Source organism: Bidens hawaiensis, unplaced genomic scaffold (genome assembly GCF_021521415.1).
Source record: "Bidens hawaiensis isolate Kalapana, Puna unplaced genomic scaffold, B.hawaiensis_p1.1 tig00013629_1, whole genome shotgun sequence".
NCBI classification, from domain to species: domain Eukaryota; kingdom Viridiplantae; phylum Streptophyta; class Magnoliopsida; order Asterales; family Asteraceae; genus Bidens; species Bidens hawaiensis.
In genome coordinates, this window is record NW_027492158.1 from 66,675 (window position 1) to 84,636 (window position 17,962).

The following is a 17,962-nucleotide window of genomic DNA, read 5'->3' on the forward strand; positions in this document are numbered from 1 at the left end:
TGTGAAACTATTTCATAATCAAACAATAATTTTCGTAGGTCATGGGTCTCAGCAAACATGGATAGCCTTTAACCGGGTTATAACATCTCATTTATTTGTGAAATAACACATTAATCATTAAACAACAATTTTCACGGGTCATGGGTCTCACCAAACCCGGATAACCCTTAAGCGGGTTATAACATCTCATTTATTTGTGAAACCCTTGCATCATCAAACCTTAATTTAATTTCTCTCATCTACATATTCTCTATAACCAGTCTATCTTCTCCATCACCAGTTAACTTCTGATTACCGCCCACCATCCTCAAGCTTCCTTCTCATGCATCAGCCACAATCATTAGCTATATCAACTGCCCTTTTTCATAAGACAAATATTTGAGTTCACATTTGTAAGCTCGTTAAAAATCTAAAAAAAACATACGCATCTTAATTAAAAGAGCCCAAACATTAAAAAAAATATGATGAAAATAACAAACTAATATATACATATTAAATCAAAACAAAATTACCTTAAAAAATAAAACAAATAATCACAAAATAGCAAAATAATTAAAAACAAAAACCTAAATAACCACCAAAATAAGAGTATTCAAACTAGCACAGTAGTGCCTATATATTTATAATTTTGAAATCATGCGGTTGACCTTTGATGTCATATGGTGCAGTCCTTGTGTACAGTTGACTTCCACTTACTTGATCCCACTCACTCGAAGCCTACCACATTTGTTGTACTAAATTGAAAGTTGGTAAACGTCAATCTTTAACACATTTAAGATATTATTAAATTTATATTGTGTGATCTCACTTTAAATTTACGCGTTATAGAATCCAGCTTTCAATTAAGTTACATTAAAATTTTAAAACATGTGGTTATATATCCATACATATGCACATTTACGTCGGATAAGATAGTGACTTGATTATCGGATAGTGGTATCCAAGACTAAGGCCTTGTAACAAGTTCTTACATGGCCTTAAAGTTGTCTATATAATGAAAACAAAACGAAAAGATCATTTAGTGTTTACTTAGTAGATGTATGCTCAATACATAACTAAATTTAAGCGTAGAAGTAATAGAATTACATAAACGCTTATACCTATTCAATTAAATGTGATACACTAGATGATTTTCTAATGTCTCTATTCCTCTCCCCCACTAAATATGATTTTCTTTAATGCACCACATATAATGACATACAATTGCTTAAGGAGTTCTCTACTTATAAATGATTGTGTATTGAATATTCCCTACTTAAGTATCCTACTAGTGTTTTCAGGAAAAAAAAAACATAATCGTTAAAACTCTCAAAAACTCTAAAACTTCCAAAAACTCAACACCACGCGTACCATAAGTCCCAATGTTAATGTGTATGGTAATAAGGTGGATGTTGATAATTATAGTCTCATAGCCAATTAGAAAATCAGATCCCATACTAATTCGGCATTCGTTAACCATTATCTTATGTTTTGTGGTATATTCATGGGTCTTATGTGCTTAAATTTTACTCGGTGGAAGTTTATTGCTCAAAACCTCTTAAACTCATAAAAAAGCGAATTTCTATCGAATTCTAGTTTTTTTTTATTGTCATCCTAGTAGGGATGGCAACACGAAGTTTGGGACAAATATTGATAAACTTAGTCTCAAATAATATAAAAAAACTAGTGAATTAGTAGATTACTCAATTACTCAAAGACAAAGAAAAGTTAATAGGTGCATGTTACAGGTAGTCAGGTTGGATATCTTCTAATACAATAATTACACCCAAATACCGGTCAATTAAGGTAGCGTTTGGTAAGTAGGAATGACAGGTGGAATGGAATGATTTATTGCGTGGGTTTGAATAAGGTGGTGTTTAGTTGCTCAAGGGAATTGAATCATCCATTACATATGGAATCTCATTCCATCAAAAGCATTCCTTCCTACCCCATTCTTTTTTTCATTCCATTCCTCCTTCACCCTACTTTCTTAACAACATCACCACCTAACAACAACCACCACAACACCATCAGCACCACCACTACCTTCGCCGCCGCCATCGCCACCACCAGCGATACCACTGTCACTGCCGCTGCCTGACCATCACCGCCACCATCGATGTCGTTGCATGACCACCACCACCACCATATCATACTACCATTGTCATCACTACCAATTCTACCACCGCCACCTAACCACCACCACCATCATTTTCGTTGCCGGAGCTATCACTATCGCCATTGTAGGTTTTTTTTTTTTTTTTTTTTTTTTTTTTGTAAAAAGTATTTTAAGATATAAGTGTTTTTATTATTTCTATTTCATTCTTACACGTTTTTTTTATACCAAACAACATAAAGTAATAATTTATTTTATTCTCATATGTTAACCAAACAAGACAAAGGAATGGAATGATCCATTTCATTCCATTCCTTTGTCTTTTTTGGTTAACATATGGGAATAAAATAAATTATTATGTTTGGTTGGAGGTAATTGAATGAAGGGGGAATGGAATGGAAGAAGGAATGGAATGTTAACCAAAAAAGACAAAGAAATGGAATGAAATGGATCATTCCATTCCTTTGTCTTGTTTGGTTAACATATGGGAATAAAATAAATTATTACTTTATGATGTTTGGTATAAAAAAACGTGTAAGAATGAAATAGAAATAATAAAAACACTCCTATCTTAAAATAATTTTTTTTACAAAAAAAAAATCACAATGGCGATGGTGGTGGTGTTAGCTCCGGTGACGAAAATGGTGGTGGCAATGGCGACGGTGGTGGGGGTGGCGGTGTTTGGTTGGAGGTAATTGAATAAAGGGGGAATGGAATGGAATGGAAGAAGGAATGGAATAGATTATGGAATGAAATGGATCATTCCATTCATTTGTCTTGTTTGGTAATAAAATAAATTATTACTTTATGATGTTTGGTATAAAAAAACGTGTAAGAATGAAATAGAAATAATAAAAACACTCATATCTTAAAATAATTTTTTTTACAAAAAAAAAATCGCAATGGCGCTGGTGGTGTTAGCTCCGGTGACGAAAATGGTGGTGGCAATGACGACGGTGGTGGGGGTGGCGGTGTTTGGTTGGAGGTAATTGAATGAAGGGGGAATGGAATGGAAGAAGGAATGAAATAGATTATGGAATGAAATGGATCATTCCATTCCTTTGTCTTGTTTGGTTAACATATGGGAATAAAATAAATTATTACTTTATGTTGTTTGGTATAAAAAAAACGTGTAAGAATGAAATAGAAATAATAAAAACACTCCTATCTTAAAATAATTTTTTTTACAAAAAAAAAATCGCAATGGCGATGGTGGTGGTGTTAGTTCCGGTGACGAAAATGGTGGTGGTAATGGCGACGGTGGTGGGGGTGGCGGTGGTAGCATTGGTAGTGATGGCGATGGTTGGGTGGCGGTGATGGTCAGGTGGTGGCAATGGTGACGGTGGTAGCATTGGTAGTGATGGCGATGGTAGGGTGGCGGTGATGGTCCGGCGGCGGCGGTTACAGTGTTTTCGGTGGTTACAGCGACAATGGTGGCGACGGCAGTGGCGGTGGTTGCGCTGGTGGTAAGGTGGTGGTGGTGGTGGAGGCGGTGGTGGTGGTGGCGATGGTGGCGGTAAGGTGTCGGTGATGGCGATGGTAGTGGTAGTTGTTGTTAGGTGGTGATGGTATTGTTGAGAAAGTAGGGTGAATGAGGAATAGAATGAAAAAAAAAGAAGGGGGGTAGGAAGGAATGATTTTGATGGAATGAGATTTCATGTGTAATGGATGATTCCATTCCATTGAGTAACCAAACACCACTTTTTTCATTCTTACGTAATGAATCATTCCATTCCCCCTATCATCATGCATACCAAACGCTACCTAAGGGTTTTGTTACCATCCTTAATCACTAATATATTTTATTTTGTAATTTAGTTTGAAGATTTTGTTATTCACCACAAGTTCACAAACAAAAAGAAATATTTTCATGGTAGGTATTATATGAAGACCACCCCACCCACAAAAGCAAAAGTAATTGAATGGTCATAGTATTTTTAAAGAAGTTCAAAAAATGGATATTGCTTTATTCCCCATATAATATGATACAGATTTTGATGTCTCGTGTTCAAAAATCACGGGCTATATTCAGTCCGACATTCTACGCCATCAACACAGCTACTAACTTGGTCAAATGAACTCACGAATAAAGTTTTGCTTTGAAAATTGCATAAATCTTACTTTTTGTATAACTTGACGGTAATTGGATTCCAGTTAATACAAACAACGTGAATGATGATTTGTTGAACCAAGGATTGGAATGAAAAGGTTAGGAGTCTTGATTCTGATTGATTATAAATCAGTTAGTCATAGACTGCAATGGAAAGTCAAAAGTAACAGTCAAACGGTTTTCAATTTTATGTTGTAAAGTATAAAATTTATATAACTTAAGCATTCACATGTTAATACATAGGTATAATTACTCCGCATATCACCACCACTAATAATGTTGCTTTGTATTTTAAATAGTTAAGGTTACACTTAGCTAAGCGGATGAGCATGTGTGAAGAGGTATGTACCCGCCTCAACACCGAGCAAGGCGGGTCAACCCACAAGATATAGACAAGAGGCTTGAAATCAAGACATTACGAAGGCACAAAGCCAAAACCTATGCGCATGGCGCATATCACATATGCTCACGCATATCTCATATGCTCATGCATCACATGCTCATGCATCATATGCCCAGGCACCACACATGCTCAGGCATCATATGCCCAGGCACCACAGATGCCCAGGCATCACATATGCTCACGCATCACATATGCTCACACACATCACATATGCTCACGCATATCACATATGCGCGTGGCGCATCAGCGCGCGGCGCATATCACATGCTCGTGCATATCACATCTGCGCATGAAACATCTGCGCGTGAGAATAAAGAGAAGACCTCGCGCATCCTCAGGATAGGCGCGTATCACACATGCACATAATCAACCTCGCCCTTATCCAAATCAGGATTAGGGCAACCTTGATTGTGCACGTCAGACAACCTTCCAGAAGGTATCTTTTTAAGGAATAAGAATATGCTGATGTTGACAGCTGCCAATGAAAGGTGGACAACTCAGCAAAACTTATGTGCTACCACGTGATTACAACCAATGAAAAAGCACCAGGTGTCCCAGAGGACACGTGGCGCAAAGCAATTGGAGGAGGCCAACAAGGCCCTAATTAGGTCTGGGCCCAATCATGGGAAACCCTAGCACTATAAATATCACATCAACTCCACAAGGAGAGGATCATAAAATATCACACTGAAACAGACAATAACAGAGTATTCAGCTATTAAGCAATACACTCCAAATTCCTTACTCTCACATATTATTATCTTCTCCCACAAATACTTATTCTCACACCGGAGGGTTACCCCAAAGAGGACCCCTCTGTCCCTTTCTGAGAGGTAAGTTTACGGTGCTGTTCATTTTGTAGGTGGAAGAACCCAGATCCAAGAGAAACCATCGGTGAAATAGCATAATCACACCCGAGGAAAGTAGATCGTCTACCAGTGAGTCGATCCACGTTTCTTCATTGGCTCCATCCACTGTTACAACGGCAACAAGATCTCATCAGATCTCATCAGAACTATAAAAAAAAACAATTCACCATGGTTTCTGGCGTTCGTAACGTTGATCAAGTTCTGGAGGATATTGAACGTGAGGATGTTAATGAGGGACAGCAGTTTCTAAGGGTGCCGCGTGATTCTACGCGAACCACCAGTAACCGCCCCTTCATCACAACTCCTCATGGCCAGACTGAAACTCCTCCAGACGATCTTACGTTACAAAATCTTGCCGGCGCGAAACAAAAAGGACCAATGGGTCCAGAAGATGAAACAAATGACCCTAAAGAATGGCTCATAAACGAGCAACGGCGCCTAATGGACAAGTACAATGAGCTGGTCAAACACAAAGCACAAAAGCAAGCGTTTGATAAGCAAACTGTTCATGGAACAAAAAGGGCGCGCGCGCCGGAAGAAGGACATTCTGTTCACACTGCACACACTGAGTTCAGTGATGAAGAAGTGCACAGCATGAGGAAGACGCGAGATACTCATGCAGGAGGCTCACAGCTCCGCGCGCCCGTGAACATGGCGCCTGGAGCCAGAGCCGATCTGGATCTGCAAATACCGTACAGCCCACCAGTTAGAGGGCAAGTGGACGTAACCACACCGTACAGACCATCCATCTTGGTAAAACATTCAAAGTTCACCGAGCGCATCGCGAAGGCCCCTATCCAGCACAAAACCAAGATGCCAAGTGGTTTGGGCAAAATATGACGGCACAACAGATCCAGATGATTTCTTGCAAGGTTTTTACAACACGGGAAACCTAGAGAGCTGGACGATGCCAACATGGTGTCACATGTTTGCTCGCTGCCTCACGGGCGCGGCGCGTGTCTGGTTCGAGAGCTTGCCGACTGGGCAAATCGATGGGTTCGAGGAACTATTGGAAAAGTTCCAAGCCCACTTCGTACAGCAGCGCAGACACACGCGCGACCCTGATGACATCATGCACTGCGTGCGCAGGAATGATGAAACGATTGAAGACTACATAACACGTTTCAATCAGGAGTCTCTGGCAATCGGAGGTATAACTGAGCAACTCCTGCGTGTGGCCTTTATACAAAGCGCGCGCAGTGATCAACTCCGCCGAGCTCTCGTAAGCAGAGATGGCATGCCCACCACTTGGGCCAAACTAATGGAAGCATCGCGAGTCTTCGCGAGAAATGAAAAACAAATTGCCCAAGATAGGGCAAGAGAAAGAGCGCATCAAGCTGAGTCACCGCGCAGCAACGAAAAAAGGGGCAAACAGAACTCTGTATGGTCCAGGTTGCAACCAACCAGTTTTTCTTCCGCAGAAAAGCAGGCGCAACCAAGCTCACCCCAGCCCCAAAAAGACGTTCGTAATCGCGGGGAGGGTGACAAGAGGGAAGGCGGCAGAGATCCTAACAGACCTCTGCCAAGAATATGGACTCCCCTCACTAAAACGCCTTCACAGGTGTTAAGCACTGAGAATGTCCAATTCAAAAGCCCCAAGCCACTACACTACAAGGGACCATCAGACAGTGGCAAGTACTGTGAGTTTCACAAGTCCACAGGACACAACACTGATGCATGCCACCACTTGAAGGATGCAATTGAAAAGGATGTGAAATCAGGCAAGCTGGCTCACCTGGTGAAAAACTCAAGACCAGAAAATGAACAACCAGGAGCCTCAGCCAGCAAAAAGTACAAAAGAATCTGTGTAGCCGACGGAGGAAGGCAAGGGCAAATATCAAAAAAGAGAGGCGCGCAAATCCAAGGAGATTGGCGCGAGCAACAAGTCATCTTCCCAAGAATCAGGGGAGGCCCTTCCATCAGCAGTCCTCTGGTCATCACTACACACATTGCTCATTATGAAGTGTCAAAAGTCCTGGTGGACACTGGCAGCGAATCAGACATCATGTATGAGCAATGTTTCAGGAAACTGGATCCGGCAGACCAGGCAAGGCTTGAAATTGTGAATGCCCCGATCTCGGGTGTTTCAAATGAAATCATTCATCCCCTAGGTCAAATACAATTTGAACTAACCATGGGGGATGAGAAACACAAGCGAGCCGAAGTTGTTAACTTCTTGGTCTTGCCCACCACTTCTTGCCACAATATGATCTTGGGTAGGGAAACGATTGCCCAATTCAACGCCATACCGTCGCCAGCGCACGGCGCGTTGGGGTTCCCAACACCAACAGGTGTAACTTTTGTATACCGGGATCATTTGTGTGCAGTGACAAGTACTCCGCGGGAGGGGAGAATGAAGCTTCCAATGGCAGACAACGCGCTAGAGGAATGGATTCTCAACCCAAAATTCCCGGAGCAGAAAATCACAATTGGCGCAACGATATCAGACGACACGAGGTTGAGAATGAAAAGGTTGCTCACAGCATATATGTCGGTCTTCGCGTGGCAACACTCTGATATGACTGGGGTTCCGCGAGACCTGGCACAACATTCTCTCAACACGTTCAAGTCTGTAGAGCCAATTGCTCAAATGAAGAGAGTCACGGGGGATGAGAAAGCGAGGGCCATGAATGAGCAGGTTGAGGATTTACTGCGCGCAAACATCATCCGCCCGATACGATACCAGACGTGGGTAGCCAATCCTGTGATGGTAAAGAAAAGTAACGGGTCGTGGAGGATGTGCATTGACTTCAAGGACCTCAACAAAGCGTGCCCAAAAGATTGTTACCCCCTCCCAAACATCGACGCAAAGGTGGACTCCGTGGCGCCATTCAAGCTCAAATGTTTCCTGGATGCCTACAAGGGCTATCACCAGATTCAAATGGCACCACAAGATGAGGACAAGACCGCCTTCAGAACCGACAAGGGTGTTTTTTGTTACACAAAAATGCCCTTTGGTTTGAAGAATGCGGGCGCCACCTACCTAAGACTTATGGATGCCGTTTTCAACGAGCAAATTGGAAGAAACCTAGAAGTCTATGTGGATGATTTGGTGATCAAAAGCAGGGAGGAAAAACAGATGCTCAAAGACATCGAGGAAACCCTGGGGCGCCTAAAGGAAGTTAACGTGAAGCTCAATCCGAGCAAATGCACTTTCGGCGTACAAGAGGGAAAATTTCTAGGTGTAATGGTCACCAAGGATGGTTTCAAGGTGAACCCAGAAAAGGTGGAGGCCATCCTTGACATGCCCTCGCCATCCACCATGAAAGAAGTTCAGAAGCTGAATGGTAGATTGGTATCAATCAACAGGTTCCTAGCGAACCATGCAAGCAAATCTACCCCATTTGTCAATACATTGAGAAACTGCTTAAAGAAAAGCCAGTTCAAATGGACTCCTGAGGCCGAGCAAGCTTTCAGTGAGATAAAAGAATGTTTGATAAATTTGCCCGCGCTCACAGCTCCACTTCCTGGTGAAATTTTGACATTGTACCTATCAGCAGGAGAGCGCGCCATCGGCGCAGTATTGTTGGTGGATCGCAAGGGAATCCAAACGCCAATATACTATGTGAGTCGGGTGCTGACAGATCCTGAGACGCGCTACTCCATCATGGAAAAGTTAGTTTTGTCACTAACACACGCGTCGCGCAAGCTTCATAGATATTTCAATGGTCATCTCATTGAAGTTCTGACTGGTTACAACATCCAGCAAGTCTTGCGCCGTCCCGCGCTCTCAGGAAGGCTGACAAAGTGGGCGCTGGAGTTAGGAGAGCACACGATCGCCTATAAGCCCCGTCCAGCAATAAAGGGACAAGTCTTGGCTGATTTCATTGCAGAAGTCCCAGAAGGAAAAATTGAAGAGGCCCAACGCGAGGCAGACCCTCCGCGAGCCAATGATGAAGAAAATGTTTGGAGACTGTTCACTGACGGAGCTTCAAACAACGAAGGGTCCGGCGCAGGCCTAAAACTGGTGGATCCAGAGAATCATGAATATACTTACGCCATCAGGTTGGACTTCAAAAGCACCAACAATGAGGCTGAGTATGAAGCCCTGCTGGCTGGCCTGCGCATCGCGCAAAAATTCGGAGTTAAAAATCTAGAGTCCCATGTTGATTCATACTTGGTAGCAGCACAGGTCAATGGCCTTTATGATGCCAAGGAGAACACCATGCCTCTATATCTAGAGCAGGCGAAAAAGCTCATCGAGCAATTTGACTGCTTCAGAATCATTCATATTCCGCGCAGTGAAAACAAATCTGCCGACGCGCTGAGTAAGATGGCATCAACCAGTTTCGATCACTTTGGCAAAGATGTCAGGGTAGAAGTAATGAGCAACCCTTCGGTGGGAGCGAAGTCTGTCCTTGTAACTCATACAACCCCTTCATCATGGATAACTCCAATAATGGAATTCTTGAAGGAGAGAAAAGTGCCGGACAATCGCGCACAGGCGAGGAAGATAAGACACAAGTCGCAGAACTATGAACTGCTTGATGGTACATTATATCGACGCTCTTATCTGGGACCGCTCATGAAATGCCTAGATGCTGAGGAAGCAAGCTATGTGATCAGAGAGATACACGAAGGAATCTGTGGAATTCATGCTGGCCCGCGCATGGTGGTTGCCAAGGCAATGAGCGCAGGCTACTATTGGCCAGGCATGTACTTGGACGCTTTAAAAGAGATCCAAAAATGCAAAGCATGTCAGAGCTATGCGCCAAACACCATGCGGCCAAAGAACAACTTGATTCCGGTGACCTCCGCATGGCCTTTCCACAAATGGGCAATCGATATTGTGGGTCCCCTACCGCAAGCGCCTGGGCGAGTAAAATTTTTGGTAGTGGCAGTAGACTATTTTACAAAATGGGTTGAAGCCAAGCCATTAGCAAAAATCACAGCCGAAGCGATGAAGCAGTTTATCTGGAGCCACATCATATGCCGTTTTGGCTTGCCCATGGAAATTGTGAGCGATAATGGCAAACAATTCACTGACAAGAAGATATCCAGCTGGCTCAAGAAATTGCGCATCAGCCAAATTTTCACTTCAGTATATCACCCTCAGGGGAATGGCCAAGTGGAGCGCGCGAACCAAAGCTTGCTGAATGGGCTGAAGAAAAGGTTAGAGGGAGAATCCCATTCTTGGGTCGAAGAGCTACCTAATGTCCTGTGGGCGCACAGGACATTAAGCAAAACCAGCAATGGCGAGTCCCCGTTCAGCCTAACCTATGGAACGGAGGCAATGATTCCAGCAGAAATTGGATGCCCATCCCATAGAGTGCTCATGATGAGCAAGATTGATAACGAGCGAGAAAGAAGGTTGGATCTCAACTTACTTGAAGGGCGCAGAGAGGCGGCTATCATCAGTGAAGCAAAATACAAGAAAAAACTGGAAAAATATTACAACCAGCGTGTGAAAGAATGCCACTTTAAGAAAAATGATTTTGTCCTTCGAAACAATGAAGCTAGCCGCGCGATACCCCCGGGAAAAATGTCCCCCGATTGGGAGGGACCTTATCAAGTCTCGGAAGAATTGGGAAAAGGCGCATACGCTTTAAAAGATTTGAATGGAAAGAAGATCCCGCGCGCATGGAACGCGGCACAGCTTAGAAAATGTTTCATGTAAAAATGTCAAGTTTGTAATCAAGGCTTTCTAAGCCATTATGAATAATGATACGCGCTATCTTCTCTTAATGTGGATTCTATTACCTTTTGCATACATGTTTCACACTTCCCTTTATTAATTTTGAGCAATATGACAACATTGTATTGACATCAAAACGAAATAAAAACGAAGTAAAACATACATGCGCGAGCTTCAAGTTCAAACGCGTTAACGAGTCTTAACTCTAAAACGTCAGGGCCTTAGCCCAATTCTATTACCTTTTGCATACATGTTTCACACTTCCCTTTATTAATTTTGAGCAATATGACAACATTGTATTGACATCAAAACGAAATAAAAACGAAGTAAAACATACATGCGGGAGCTTCAAGCTCAAACGCGTTAACGAGTCTTAACTCTAAAACGTCAGGGCCTTAGCCCAATTCTATTACCTTTTGCATACATGTTTCACACTTCCCTTTATTAATTTTGAGCAATATGACAACATTGTATTGACATCAAAACGAAATAAAACGAAGTAAAACATACATGCGCGAGCTTCAAGCTCAAACGCGTTAACGAGTCTTAACTCTAAAACGTCAGGGCCTTAGCCCAATAATGTGAGCCTTAGCTCAAATCACTCACAACATCCATCCTACATACTGCGCAGCCTGACCATAAAAATACCTAAACACAACTAAGGCAAAGCGAATGCCAAAACATAGTTGTTAAGGTCTCAGGTCGAGGTCGCGCATGAAATTGTAATGGATATCTGAGGAACACATATTGACACGTAAAGGCTAAAAAACTCATAATTCCATGCGCGATAACGTCGCGCAAAAGAGGAATAATGAAAACGCCAAGGCACGTGTCAACATAATCAAGATATGGCAAAATCACTTACAATATGACAAGGGTTAAGTATAATAATTTCCTTACAACCTTGTTCTTATTTCAACGTGCAAGCATATCTTATTCTCAACAAACAAACATGCGATATAAAGAGATGAATAGGGAATGCGCAAGATGCGAAGAAGGGAAAAACAAAATTTCATTCCAAAGCATTGAAATTTACAAGTTTACAAGGTGATGAAATACAAACTACAAATAAAAAAAAAACATGAAGGGCTTCTCAGGTCTCCACGTCGACTTCAGCCTCTTCATCATCCTCATCACCGCCCTCAGCATCTGGCGCAGCTCGCTCCTCGTCATCTCCAAACTGACCATAGTCAAGTTGTTCATCTTGAATGGAGTCTTCTATCACAGTAGTGTCAGGAGCGGATCCTTTGGCCACGCCAGAGCCGCTTGCAGGAGCAGTATTCCCCGCGCCATCATCGCCGCCACCAGCCCCTTCGCACTCGTCAAGTAATTTCTTTAGCGCGCCGAGGTCGGGCTGGTCAGCAAGCGCGGATATCTGCAAATCATAAGCAAAAATATGAGTACAAAAATACTTGGAAAATAAATCAAAGTAATCTCATTAAAGTTAAAGTACCTGCCCAAGGATGGGAATGGGAGTATTCAAATACTTCTCCCCCATCGCGGCCATGTCCGCGCAGGCAACGTCGCTCTGATAAGGGTATTCGGATGGGTTCTTCTTCAGCATCCCATATTCATAGCCATCCTTAAACCCTTCAGCTCGACCCACCAAGCGCGCGGCAGCGTTGCAATCCATCACAAGGGCCTGGAACTCGTCTGAGTATTTCATCGCATAAGCGCAACGAGTCATGCCCTGTGAGACTAGCCATTGGCGATCCTGCGCGAGAGAAGAAACAGTCGTCTCGAGGGCAGGAATCTGAGAGTTTAACAACTCAACAGTTTCCTTAGTCTGTTTTAGCTCCTCTTTGTCGGACGCTGCCGCCGCCAAGGCTTCTTCCTTTTCCGCCCGCGCAGAATCAAGTGCTTCCTGGCTAGACGCTGCCATCGCCAAGGCTTCATCCTTCTCGGCCTGCGCGGCCGCCAGCTCCTTCTTCAGGCGCGCAACCTCACTCTCCAGTGATGATTTTTCAGTTATAGACTGGACAAGAGCTTGGTCACGCGCCTCCGCCTCCAGCTCCAAGTCGCGCGCACTGCGCGCGTACTTGGCCGCCTCCGCCTCCGCCGCTTGTAGCTTCTCCCGCGCTGCCTGAAGCTCATGCCCGCGCTTCACGAAGGCGCTGTTGGCACTTGCTCTGTTCTCACTGAGCTCTGCTTGGAGCTTCTCAGCTCTCTCTCGAGCATCAGAAAGATGCCAAGCAGACACCTTAGCCTCTTGCTTGGCTTCCGCAAGAGCATCACGTACTTTTACGTAATCATAGCGAAGCTCTTGGGAGGCAGCAAAGAAGGCTGACCCAGCAAACATATGATCGTTGAGCAAGTCGTCGCGAGCGCGGTCCTCCTGGAACCTCCTTTCAGATGGAGGCACAGCATGAGCCCAGAATTCCGCACACACACCCATGGACTGAAATGTGCTGTCTTCAGTAATATTCCATCTCGGGCGGTAAATGTGATCGGCTTCCTGCAGAAACAAAGTAATTATCTAAGTCATCAAAACAATAAGATGGAAGTCCGCGCAGCGGAGCAAAAAAAAGAACCTATACCTGCGGGGATGAAGCAGAAAAGTCAGCGCCAGCCCCACGAGAAGGCTCCGCCGCGAAGCCTCGTGGCGCTGCAGGACTGGCGCGACCGCGGTCGGAGTCTTCAACTTCAAACTCCTCATCCTCCTCGGAAACAGGCCTTTTCTCCTGCGACCTAGAGCCAAAATCGGTCTCGCGAGGAGGGCTGTGCGCAGGAGGAGGTGAGGGAGGTCTCGACGCCGCCAGGTCGGCGCGCAAAACGGCCTCCTACTCCTTAGTAATCCCAATGAGGGGAGATTCAGCACTAGCAGGAGCAGGAGCAGAACCAGCGGCGCTGGCACCGGCGCCAGGAGTGCCGCCAGCAGCTTGTACGCCAGCAACGACCTCTATGAAAAATTCAACAAAAAGAAATGGTTCATGAATTGATCTAAAAGAAATAAGTCAGAAAATAAAAGCGCAATACATACCTTGGCGCAACTCCGTTCGCGAGGCAAACATCGCCATGAAGTCCATTCTACCCTTTTTTGAGGGTAAAACGGGGGACTTCGAAGGGACCTCCGGCGCAGCCTCGGCATCTTGTGGCGCTTGAGGTTGATCCACCAAGGTCGCCGGCTCTACACACATTTGAGTGAGCAAAGATTCGTTAGTAATTCTATCAGAATCGCGCTCATAGAACCATAAAAGATAGGCAAAGGATAAGCAAAATATACCTGTCGAAGGCGCAACACCGATTCCCTTTTCCGCCGCGCGAAGGGAGGAGGTAGCGCCACCATACCTCAGGTGGACAGGAGGTCTGCCCACTTTTTGAGGCAGGGAATACAAGGAAAACTTGGTGGTAAACACCTGGGTTTTCTCAAGTCCCTTCGCCTGAGTAGGAGGATCCTGAGCAACAGGGGCAACATCTTTTTTCTGTTTCTTACTGGCCCCTGCGCCAGTTTTCCCCTTAGCTTTACGCTTTAGTTGGGGCGCCTCCTCCTCCTCTTCCGCGAGATCTAGCTCGTAGTTTTCAAGCGCATCTACAATACATGCAACAGAAATGTTAGCCAAATTTGGTATTATAAAGGAAAATGCATAAGTACAAACGCTTACCAGGCGCATCGCTGTCAAAGACAAATCCCAGATCAACAGGGATGAACATGTCATCAAAGCGATCGGGGAAGCCAACCTCCCCAGCGCCCAGCGCGACGGAGCCACCCTCCATATGCTCATCATAGGCGGCGTGGACATACTCCTTGCTGACTGCACAAAACAAATCAAATGATATCAGCAAAAAGATAAGTATTCGCGCAGAAGTAGTGCAATGAGATCAACTTACACAAGCCGTCAACTTGGATCACGGGCTCAGTCGCGCTGTCAGCCCACCTCCTGCTCATACCCACCCACACCAGCGCCTCCTCACAAATTTTCTTGGCGGGGGATGGTTCGGCGGTCAACTTTTTAACCCAAGTGCCAGTTGGGTTCTTGAAGACACCCACATCCGCAGGCGCAGAAGAGATCGCTCGCATGGTCATGCGGATGGGGATCACACCAGCCCTGATGTAAAAAAACCTCTCAGACCAGTCATGAAGGCTCTTGAACGAAACAGTGGAGCACTTCACCTTCTGACTGCGAGGAATAAAAGAGAACCAAGAGTCTTGGATCTTGGGCTTGTAAAAAAACTGAAAGCGTCGAGGGGTGGGCTCCTCGCGCTGAGATTTGCACATGAACTCAAAATGAGTCATGCGCACAAGTCCAAACGGATGGACTTGGGATATATGAATCCCATAGAACCTAAGCAGCGCACCCACAAACCTTGTCATCGGGAGACGAAGGTTGCAGTGGGTGAAAAAATGGCAATACAAGGATATATAGCCGGTAGGCGGGTCCGCCGCCGTTTTCCCGGCCCCAGGCAACATGCAGCCAAACACAGGGAGAAAACCCTGAGAGGCGATAAGGTTGTCAAGATCAGCCTGCCTCAGTTTGCAGGGGATTTCATTCCACCTCTTCACGGCCTTGGTCCTCCCTACCTCCTCCGATGAGGCCTCAGCAGCCTTCTTCCCCTTGCCGGTCTTATTCAATGTAGACATTACTAACGATTTTCTACGGCAATGGATGGGGGAGGTTGTGTTGTCTGAGCTATCAGACATACAACTGTAAAATCGAACAGGGGAGGCTTCTAAAGAACAGAAATCTGGAAGCAGAAGACACGGAATCGGAATAGAATGAAGGAAAGAAAAGAGCTATGAATATTAAACAAGAAGATGAAGGATAAAAAAACTCTAAGGGCTGGCTTTTATAGGCCCAGGAGAGAGAAATTTTGGTGCTGAACGGACTTCACGCGCCCCCACTCGCAGGTTTAAGCCAATGCGAGCGCGACACGTGTCCCTGACACTGTGTGAGGGGACACGAAAGGAAACTATACGGCTGCTGCCAGAGTTCACGCGCCACCACTCGCAGGAACGGACCAACGCGAGCGCGACACGTGTCCCTGACAGCATGTGAGGGGACACGAAAGGCAACTGTAGCACCTCGAGCACACGAAAGGCCTGACACGTCTCCATCACTGGCCCACGTCAGCAACAACCAACCACGTACAGGGACGATTCGTTTGCAACCAAAAGGATAGAATTTCGCGCAACGATGAATAATAAGAAGAAAAAGACAAACCCCTACTAAAAGAACAAACTGTTAAGTCTAATATCTATCTTGCCTCGCTCGCGCGAGACAAGACACACATTAGACTGGGGGGGCTTGAAGAGGTATGTACCCGCCTCAACACCGAGCAAGGCGGGTCAACCCACAAGATATAGACAAGAGGCTTGAAATCAAGACATTACGAAGGCACAAAGCCAAAACCTATGCGCATGGCGCATATCACATATGCTCATGCATCACATGCTCAGGCATCATATGCCCAGGCACCACACATGCTCAGGCATCATATGCCCAGGCACCACAGATGCCCAGGCATCACATATGCTCACGCATCACATATGCTCACACATCACATATGCTCACGCATATCACATATGCGCATGGCGCATCAGCGCGCGGCGCATATCACATGCTCGTGCATATCACATTTGCGCATGAAACATCTGCGCGTGAGAATAAAGAGAAGACCTCGCGCATCCTCAGGATAGGCGCGTATCACACATGCACATAATCAACCTCGCCCTTATCCAAATCAGGATTAGGGCAACCTTGATTGTGCACGTCAGACAACCTTCCAGAATGTATCTTTTTAAGGAATAAGAATATGCTGATGTTGACAGCTGCCAATGAAAGGTGGACAACTCAGCAAAACTTATGTGCTACCACGTGATTACAACCAATGAAAAAGCACCAGGTGTCCCAGAGGACACGTGGCGCAAAGCAATTGGAGGAGGCCAACAAGGCCCTAATTAGGTCTGGGCCCAATCATGGGAAACCCTAGCACTATAAATATCACATCAACTCCACAAGGAGAGGATCATAAAATATCACACTGAAACAGACAATAACAGAGTATTCAGCTATTAAGCAATACACTCCAAATTCCTTACTCTCACATATTATTATCTTCTCCCACAAATACTTATTCTCACACCGGAGGGTTACCCCAAAGAGGACCCCTCTGTCCCTTTCTGAGGGGTAAGTTTACGGTGTTGTTCAATTTGTAGGTGGAAGAACCCAGATCCAAGAGAAACCATCGATGAAATAGCATAATCACACCCGAGGAAAGTAGATCGTCTACCAGTGAGTCGATCCACGTTTCTTCAATGTGCTTTGTACTTACATGCACTACCTGATATGAGCATGTTTTAGAGAGAGAATTAAGAGAAAGATTCACAAGAATTATCTTAGCTGATCAAGCGTTCATTATCTTCTTGTTCTTCTATATAATGAACTGTATTACAGTTGTCAAATTCCTGATCTTTCCTTTCCGATCAAAGTCAAGTCCATCTAACAATAAGCCATTCTCCTTCCACTTTAACATCTTAATTTGTAGCTATTGCAGGTCCACATAATAAGTAAAAGCCAATATTTTAACAATTTAGAGCATGTTTGGAATTGAGTTTGAAAAATACTTATTGGCTTATTGGTGTTTTCAAAAGGCCAATAGGTTAAAATGTGTTTGGCAATCACAAAATATTTTTTTATTTTAGTTTTTTAAAAGGGTTAAAAACTAGTTTTGCAAAAGACTCAAATTCTAGCTTTTCAAAATGGATTTTTGAAAAAACTAATAAGCCAATAAGCATTTTTCAAACTCAATCCCAAACATGCTCTTAGAGCATTCTCATCCAACCCTTTATATTATGTGAGGAGTGTTTTTATAATTTAGAGAGTGATTTAGGGTGTTGTGAGTGAAGAGTTTT